The following is an 8,316-nucleotide window of genomic DNA, read 5'->3' as shown; positions in this document are numbered from 1 at the left end:
TTAAAATCTGCATTCTCTATGTGATATGTTTATTTTTTTAATTACAAAAGGTGACTTCCCCTTGAAATTAATTCCTTTGCTTCTGAGCCTCCAGATGAAACAATTATGCAAGTGCATTCACACCTGCTAAAGCCACTTTCCACCTTGCTCACTTTGCCTTATGAGTAGCTATGACCTCTGTAGGATATAATTCCTTCCTCTCCCCCAGACAGCTGCTATATATGAAGCTTTTGCTTGATGTAAAGAACCGTTCTTAACTCAACTCCATCTTAATCAGACTTGAGAGAATTTCTCTTACCAGTTTCTCTATTTATTTAGGAGAAACCTTACACATACTGTTACAGGGCAAGCTTCTAGCTCATCCACTGAGAAGGACTATGATTACGGTAACACAGTCTGCTCTCAGTTTAAAGGGTTATCTGTAGAGGACAAATTTGCAGTGCCTTCCTTCCCTTTATGAATTTCCTGTAGTATCCTATGACTTCTAGCTTCATGAGTTTTTTTCTGATGCAGGATCTCTTGATGGAGGTCTGAAGACACTATTGCAGTACAAATGATGCCTGATAAAAGTAATGGGGCTTCATGGGTTAGGTTGAATGGGGAAGGCTGCTCAGCTTTTTAGGTACTATTACATGGTCCAAACAGACTTCAGGGATGTGACCAAGTAGGCTGTGTAGGTGTAGTCCTCTCATTATCAGCACCTGAGCATTGCAGATAAATCTATACCCTGACTTTTAGTACCTTTTAGTCACAGAGATAGAATCACTAATTTTAATTTAATTTAAACATAAAGCATCTTTGGTGTTTTTGAGAGGAGCTGAGAGGTGTTGGGTTTTTTAAATGGTATTCATGAGTGTAAGGCTGTTATTTTCAGATTTCAAAACTTGCTAGAACTTAACCAATCTGCTTGTGGCTCCACAAATCTGAGAACTGGTAGTTGTTTGTGGGTGAAGCTCTGAAGGAGCAAGATTAATTTGCTTTCATTCCAGCAGGTGGATTCCATGTCTCTGATATTAAGGAAATTATGTAAGAAGCTATTAGCTTCCTAGGGAGGAGTAATTACCCAGCATATTCCCTAGGGATTCCCCCAACTTTTAGGCAAAACTGCAGAGCTCTGCCTCACACCTACTAGCACTAGTGCAGGCTCCTGTTTGGGCTCAAAGAGGTTGCAGGCTAAATCAGGTACCAACACAATGGTACAGACACAATTAATGGATTTGTGTTAAAGCATCTGAAGGCGAGGTTCCCCAAGACTACTTTGGGAATAAGTAGGCATCGGTGGAGATGTTAGGAACCAGAGCTGTATGTGAACTTGGTGCACAAAAGCCCGGAGTCCAAGCTAGTGAATTCAACGAAGGGGAGTGCAATAAGAAAGTGAAGATCAATGTATGAAATTCTGTGGGTGGCTCTTTGTATTCCTAGGCCAGGTCTGTTAAAAGTTTTGTGTTGCTTTTGTAACTTGTCCTTCCTCTTGTCAACCATGGCTCCATTGCCACAAACCCCCAATGCTTCATCCACAGAGGTATGACTAATGGGTTTTTTTTTTTAGTTCCTCTTATTCTAGTTGAATATTTCTTTTATAACCAACGTCAATGGAGGGGGGGGGGGGAAGATCAGAGGTACATTTTTGTAAGTAACCTTATGTTGTCAGTTAAAAGTTCTGACAGATCTCAAAATCATGACCTCTTCTAGGAAAATCTGAATCCTGATTACTTTGGTGGGGCTGTTCTGCATTTGTGTAGGTAAGTTTTTCTTCTACATCTCTGGTCCTCAGCTCCTAACTCAGCATGTGCAATTTTATTAAATAATGTGAGATACAGTATTAGGTGGTCATTTAGGAACTTTTTCCCTTCCATTTATATATTTTTTTAAAAAAACATATTATTTTTTCTTTCAAAATGCCAATGAGACTTTTTATTACAGCTTGGATATCACTTGGATAATGGATATGAGACCTTTCCCTTCAAAGTCTCAGCACAACTTGATATTTCAGTTCCAGTCTCCTGTTCTTGCTGTATTGAGACCAGTCCTCAGTGATTCCTGTGCCTTCTGGAGTATTATTATTGAATCCTATTTGTGCATATTCTTTCTGTGTTTTGTTTGTCTGTTTGTTTTTATTTTTTTTTTCTCATTTTCCTTCCCTAGAGCAATCTCACACCATTCCCAGCAAGACACTGCAGCATTTCATTAGCTTGGGATCTTTGACAGAAAACTTTTTCTTCATATGTGGAATCATAATTAGATTTATTCATTTATTAATATTTTTTTCTTCCTACTCCAGCCCAATGCAACGAAATAACTTAGCATTTCATGGACAGTGATTTTTGTAAGGAATAGCAAACCTTCTGCTGATTTAATTTTTCTGTTAAAATAGAAAACCTGCCACATTTTATCTGCTGGGCAGGTACTAATAAGTTATTTATTGTGTTACTGTTCAGTTGATGGTAGCTCCTAGCTATAAGTTGAAGACTGTTTTTTTGTTCCTCATCTCTTCCTTTTTCCACCTTCCATGCAAAGTGGGGTTGAAAAGCATGTGCAAATCCAAGAGACAAATGGGTAAAGGCCCTTCTTAGCCTGTGATACGCATTTTTTGAAGTATGTCTAAATATACTGGGTGTGCTTGGTGAGAATGATGCTTTTGGCTCTTTCATAGGGGTGTTGATAATTGGTCAGTTATTTTCAATTACCAATACCAACGAAGCCACATGTAACTCAACTTCACTCCTGATGAACTGGAATGCATCGTTCAGCTGTGATTTTGTTGAGAAATTAATTGGGAAATTCATGAACCAAGAAGTTGGGGTACCATGATTAGTGAAGGCATGTACTTAAGCGTACAAAACAGAGCACAAAGTATTTTTTTACTTCTGAGTCAAACTTTAGGTATATTTGGGATGCAAACTGTAACTGTATTCTCTTCTGGCCATGTGCCCATAAGACAAGGCAAAAGTTTATGTGTAGGATGATCTAGTACAACAAAATTGTACTAGACTCCTCCTACATCTTCTGGATGTTAAAATTTAATCAAAGCATAGGTTGTGCTTGAAGGAACATGGCTTGCAAGGGGATCAAATCTGTAGCAAGAATTCATATAAAAAATACTGAGGTGATAGTAGATAGCATTATTAGGTAACAAGGGCAGAGAAACATTACAAATCTGTAAGAAGCTAGAGACTCATACATGGGGGGGAGCACATAGCAAGGTGCTACGCACTGACTGGCCAGGCCATCTAATTACGGTTGTGTCAGTGGAAATGGGTACAAGTAAGTGGTCCAGTCTGCAGTAAAACTGTCACTTAAAGTGTCAAGATTAAACTGATAGTTTGATATTCTTGCAGCACCATTGGTGAAGCACAAAGCTAGTGAGAACACTATAAATCTACAAAGTAGGCAAATGGGATTTTGAGAAAGATAGATTTAATGTGGCAGATAAATCAGAGCTGTAGAGTGGTCAGTGTGGCGACTTCAACCGTCTACTCAAATGTGGCAGTATCTCACATATAAATAAGCTTAAGGAATACAACTCAAAACATTCATGTAAAAGTTTGTCATACATATCTGAAAAATAATAATATTTTACCTATATGCCACTACAGTGATTTATTTTTTCGAATGTACATTTATTAGAGCTGGTTGAAAAATATGATTATGTGTTTCAGTGGGCATCTGCATGTTTCATATTGTTATGACTAGGAATAAATGGTCAAAATGTCTTTCAGAGACAATGCAAATCTCAAAGATATCTAAGATACTGCAAATCTATAGCATCCTCCAAAGTAGAGTTGGCAAAAATGTTTTATGAATTTGAAAGTGGGTAGTGCTGTATTAATGCTAATTACAATGAGTGGATGATATATACTGCTTTGTACATCCATATGAAGCACAACAAAATGATGGTGAAGAAACTTAGAGAACAAGAAACACAGAGACAATGCAATAGGACTACTGCACTAAGTGAAGACATATAGGTATGTAGAAAACATGATGGTATATGTGAAATGCTTAATGAATTTTGGCATTATAAAATTGAAATATAAAAGCCCAAATGAGTTATTTTGACTTTTTAATTAAAAACAATGGTGAGGTGAACACACTTTCAATTTAGTGAAGCTGTGTTTTCTAAAACCAAGTAGCTTTCGCTACTCGTCTTTTTCAATTCTACTGCAGACTTACTAGAAATCCTGTTATTTGTCAGGAGCTTTTTACTTCCTCCCGACTCAAACTCTGCTGGGCATATGTAGGAGAAGAGCTCCTCTATTTTATTCACAAGGTGCACCCAGATAACTAGCTGGTTTCATCTTACAGCTCAGACAATCTGACAGCAGAATACTTGCGTAATTACCTGATACTGTCGGCTTTGCTGTCTTGACTGGATGATACAGAGCTCTCCTTAACCAAAAGGTCTTCAGCTCCCTATAGTCTGGACCATGGAAAGAAAGATTAAAGGTATTTCGGAGTTCTCAGAGAAGGTAAGATAAATATATTTTATTGTGTTTTTTTTTGTTTTTTTTTTTTTTTTTTTTTGCATTGAGTTTTTTTTGCTGTCAGGTCTACCCATCAGGATGGCAAGGTTAAGAGGAAAGGCTCCCCCTTAAAAAGTGGACAGCAAGGAAAAACTTTTTTCAGCTAAGTGAAAATTTGACTGAAATAGGTAAGAATGTATGGAATTTGCCTGACTGCATGGGATATGTAAGCAGTTTGTCAGAAATGGAAGATGGAAGAAAAGAGTGAAGAAGAGAACTACTGTTCCTTTATGGTACTTGTTATTACCTCACTGTAGGTAAACAACACATGCCCCTACTAATGTGAACAGAAGCTTGTAGGTGACACACCTTCTAGGCAAATAGCAACCAGTATTTTTTTATTTTGTTTTATTTGAAATAACTTTAAATTGATGGAAAAAGCCATGCAAAGATGAAAAACAATCTTTGGGAAAGAGAGCAGTTGATCTGTTCTGTAACCCTGTCAGCTCTTTCTCCCTGAATAGCTCTTACCTAGCAAACAGCAAACTCCCAGAAGATCATGTTCCTTATACAAGTAATACAGTTTTAACATTTTTCACAGCGATGATGTCATGATTAGCATTGGAAATAACAGAGCAGAAGTGAGGAAGGAGCTCTAATGCATAAAGAAGTGTATGTGTAGAGCAGTGTTTGTTCGGGCAAGAGGAAGCAGGTTACCTATACCACAATAAAACAACCTTGAAAAAAATTACCTAAATCCATTTAATTCACCAAGCAGAAACAAGGAAATACCAGAACACAGTCCTCCTGCATCTGACAGACATGACAATTATGAGAAAGGACAGCACGTGAGAAAGGACAGCATGCAAAAACTCCCCTTAGTAAAAATTCACTGCACCCATTACTAACATAACAGAAATAGGAAGTGGCTTTCTAAGTCTTTCCCTTAACTCAGACTACTCTTGGGCTGGCCTTTCTGATTTAGTTCAGCATACCACAGACTGACCTACTTCAGAACAAATGGGTCATGATACAACTTTAAATCAGGAAGCCTAAAAGCTGCTCTTGTCTGCAAGCAAGAGTGTGTTTGAGTCAGAAACACTTTCTTGTTATTTTCCTTAGGATGGTACTTTGGCTCAAGAAGAGATATTTTTCAGAACTTGTGTTGGCAGGAAGAACCCAGGGTTCTCAAAAGAAGGCTCTTCATTGTAACTGTATTCGTTTTGCTTCATACTGTCCAACACAGTTGTATCCAGCACTCTATATAAGTGTATATTGCAGCCTTTCAAAGGCTTCTGAGTATTGACTGATAGCGAGATTTATATTACCTTACCTTTCTGCCACTCCTGCAAACTGCTGACATGAGTGAAAATGCATGTGGAGCAACTGATGTATAAGTTATCTTTCCAGGCTGATAACACGAATACTTTCAATCTCTGTACACAAAAGCTGATTATCTCATTCAGAGATAAAAATTGATACAGATCCTGGATGAATGTCTCAGCATTTAATTTTTCTTTCTAGTGTAGATATTTTTGAAATTTCTACTGTGCATATGCCCATCCTTTGAAGCTGGTCCTCCATGGCTTAGAGGCTGTGTGCACTCTTTGGATGCTAAAAAATATTAGGGCAACAATTTTGCCCTAGCTGTCTAAAAATTTTCCTTCTAAAAGTATATACTAGTTGCCCATTTCCCTGAACTTGAAAACGAGTTACATTTCTGCTTAACAGTCAAGGTTTAGTGGTATGGATTTCACTCAGTCTGCTGTATCATCAGTCCCTGCTTGAGTAGTCCTCAAGTAATTAGCTGTGTTTAAGTCCTTCCCTTCACTCCCTCACTACAGTTTTTACCTTTGCTGCCTAAAGTTTCCTTTGTCCCCCGCTCAGGTGGTCAGCCTTCTAGTTACTATATAGGAATAGAGCAAACAAAACTATTATGCCAGTGACTCTTTGGGACAGTCTGGATAGCAGACACAGAGCTAAGAAGGATTGACTTCTGTCATGACTCCACTGCTGCTGAATCTTCTGATTACAGAAGCAAGGAAGGGAAGTGAGAGCTGAGTCCTGATTTGATTTACCACCTCCCAGTGTCACCAATACCTCTTAATCCCAGGTGATGACAAGATGTGAGGCATGCATGTTCACATGGAGATTTACAACAAGAAAGTGAGGAGAGAACGTGCTGAGCCACTGCGTACTGACATCATGGAGCCCTGCAGCCTTTCTACTTCTCTCTCCCCTGTTTAGATTGTGGCTGCATTTGCCCTTTCCGTGTCTCATCAAAGGAAACAAAAAAAAGCTTGTTGGCATGTGATATGCAATACCTTGAAAAAATTATTGCTCAAGAATATCACAGTAATTGATTCAATGATGCAAATACATCCCTGAAATACAGAACTGAAGAGATGCTTCTTACTTAAGTTATTGTTAAACAGCAGATACTCTTAATTTATGCTGTAGAGAAGTATCAAGCCTTTAAATTTGACTAAATAAATTAAATATAGCACTTCTAGTTGGTGTTAATATTGAAGGCACCAGAAAGGCTGCATGAGTGTTTACGAAGAACAAAGATGGTGTTAACGTAGGAAGCAGTGTCCATGCTGTTCACATCACTTAAGTTAAAAGAATGGAAAAATATTTATATGCTGAAATGATAATCTGGGTGGATATGTATTATGCTAAACAAATACAAAAAGCTGTTAAGAAACTGGAGACCACCAAAGCTAGGGGTTGTTCAAACAGTTATTTTTGAATAGGGTTGGTCCAAATAAGTCAAGCTGTTTGGATTATTTGTTTAAAATAAAAAAAAAAAAATTCTTATCTCCATCAAGACTTTCCACATACAAGTAAGACAAAAGACTTAAACAAATGGGAATGAAAACCCCAGAGACCACTTTGTCCCCCAGACATGTCCCAAAGTAAATCTGGAATTGGCCATTGTATTTTACTTCCTGAATTTCAAAGACCAAAGAACTGTCTTCAAAGTGAAGCTGTAGGGAGCCATTTGGGTGTTTCTGGAAAAGTCACGTATTGCTAAACACTAACTGGGACTGTTGTCTTTTGACCCATTGTCAGCAATGTGGACTATGAGATTTGCTAAATAAAAATGTGTTCACTGCCTCCCCCTTTTGATATTCTAGAGTCATTTCTGCATAAAGCTTGACTAATTTTTTTTAGTCTTATTAATATATTATCTTTTAATAATTCAATGTTAGTTATCTCTTAAAAATGTATTTTGTTTCTTCTGTCTTAAATGAAACAGTATTTTTATGCTCATGTATCTGTGCTGAGTTTCTCTTTAAAAAAAATTAAGCTGATTAGGGTTGTTTTTTTTTTTTTTTTTTAATCTTGGGCTGTTTCCCTTGGTAATTAAGCGACTATTTGATTTTCAAATAATTTTCATATATTTGTTATGCTGTTACTTGTGGCTCTTTAGCACTGTGAGTTTTACCATTTTTTAGTGTGTTCCAGTCTTTGAAGATCTGGTACTTTCTATGGCATAAATTAGAAGCTCTTGCAGCGCTGTATTACAGTGCGAGCAGCTCTAGCTCGTGGTGTTCAGGATAGTCAGGATGATCTGTGAAAACTGCAGAAAGGCCTTGCAATACTAAGCGAAAGGACAATAAGCGGTTGGTAAAACTCAGTGGGGGTAATTATAATCTATGCACCTGGGAGAAAGCAAACCAAAGTTTGTATAAATAGTTGTGGTTTCTAGCTGGCTATTACTACTCTGCTAACATCTTGCAGTTATAATGGTGAAATAAAGTAACAGTAAAAACGCCCCAACGTTATGAATTCATAACTGAAGAGTAGGAAATAAAACAATGCCATGCTTCCACGTAAGCACAGGGCA

The sequence above is a fragment of the Tyto alba genome, unplaced genomic scaffold, assembly GCF_018691265.1.
Source record: "Tyto alba isolate M040663 unplaced genomic scaffold, T.alba_DEE_v4.0 Super-Scaffold_10, whole genome shotgun sequence".
NCBI classification, from domain to species: Eukaryota; Metazoa; Chordata; class Aves; order Strigiformes; family Tytonidae; genus Tyto; species Tyto alba.
This window is presented reverse-complemented; position numbering follows the sequence as displayed.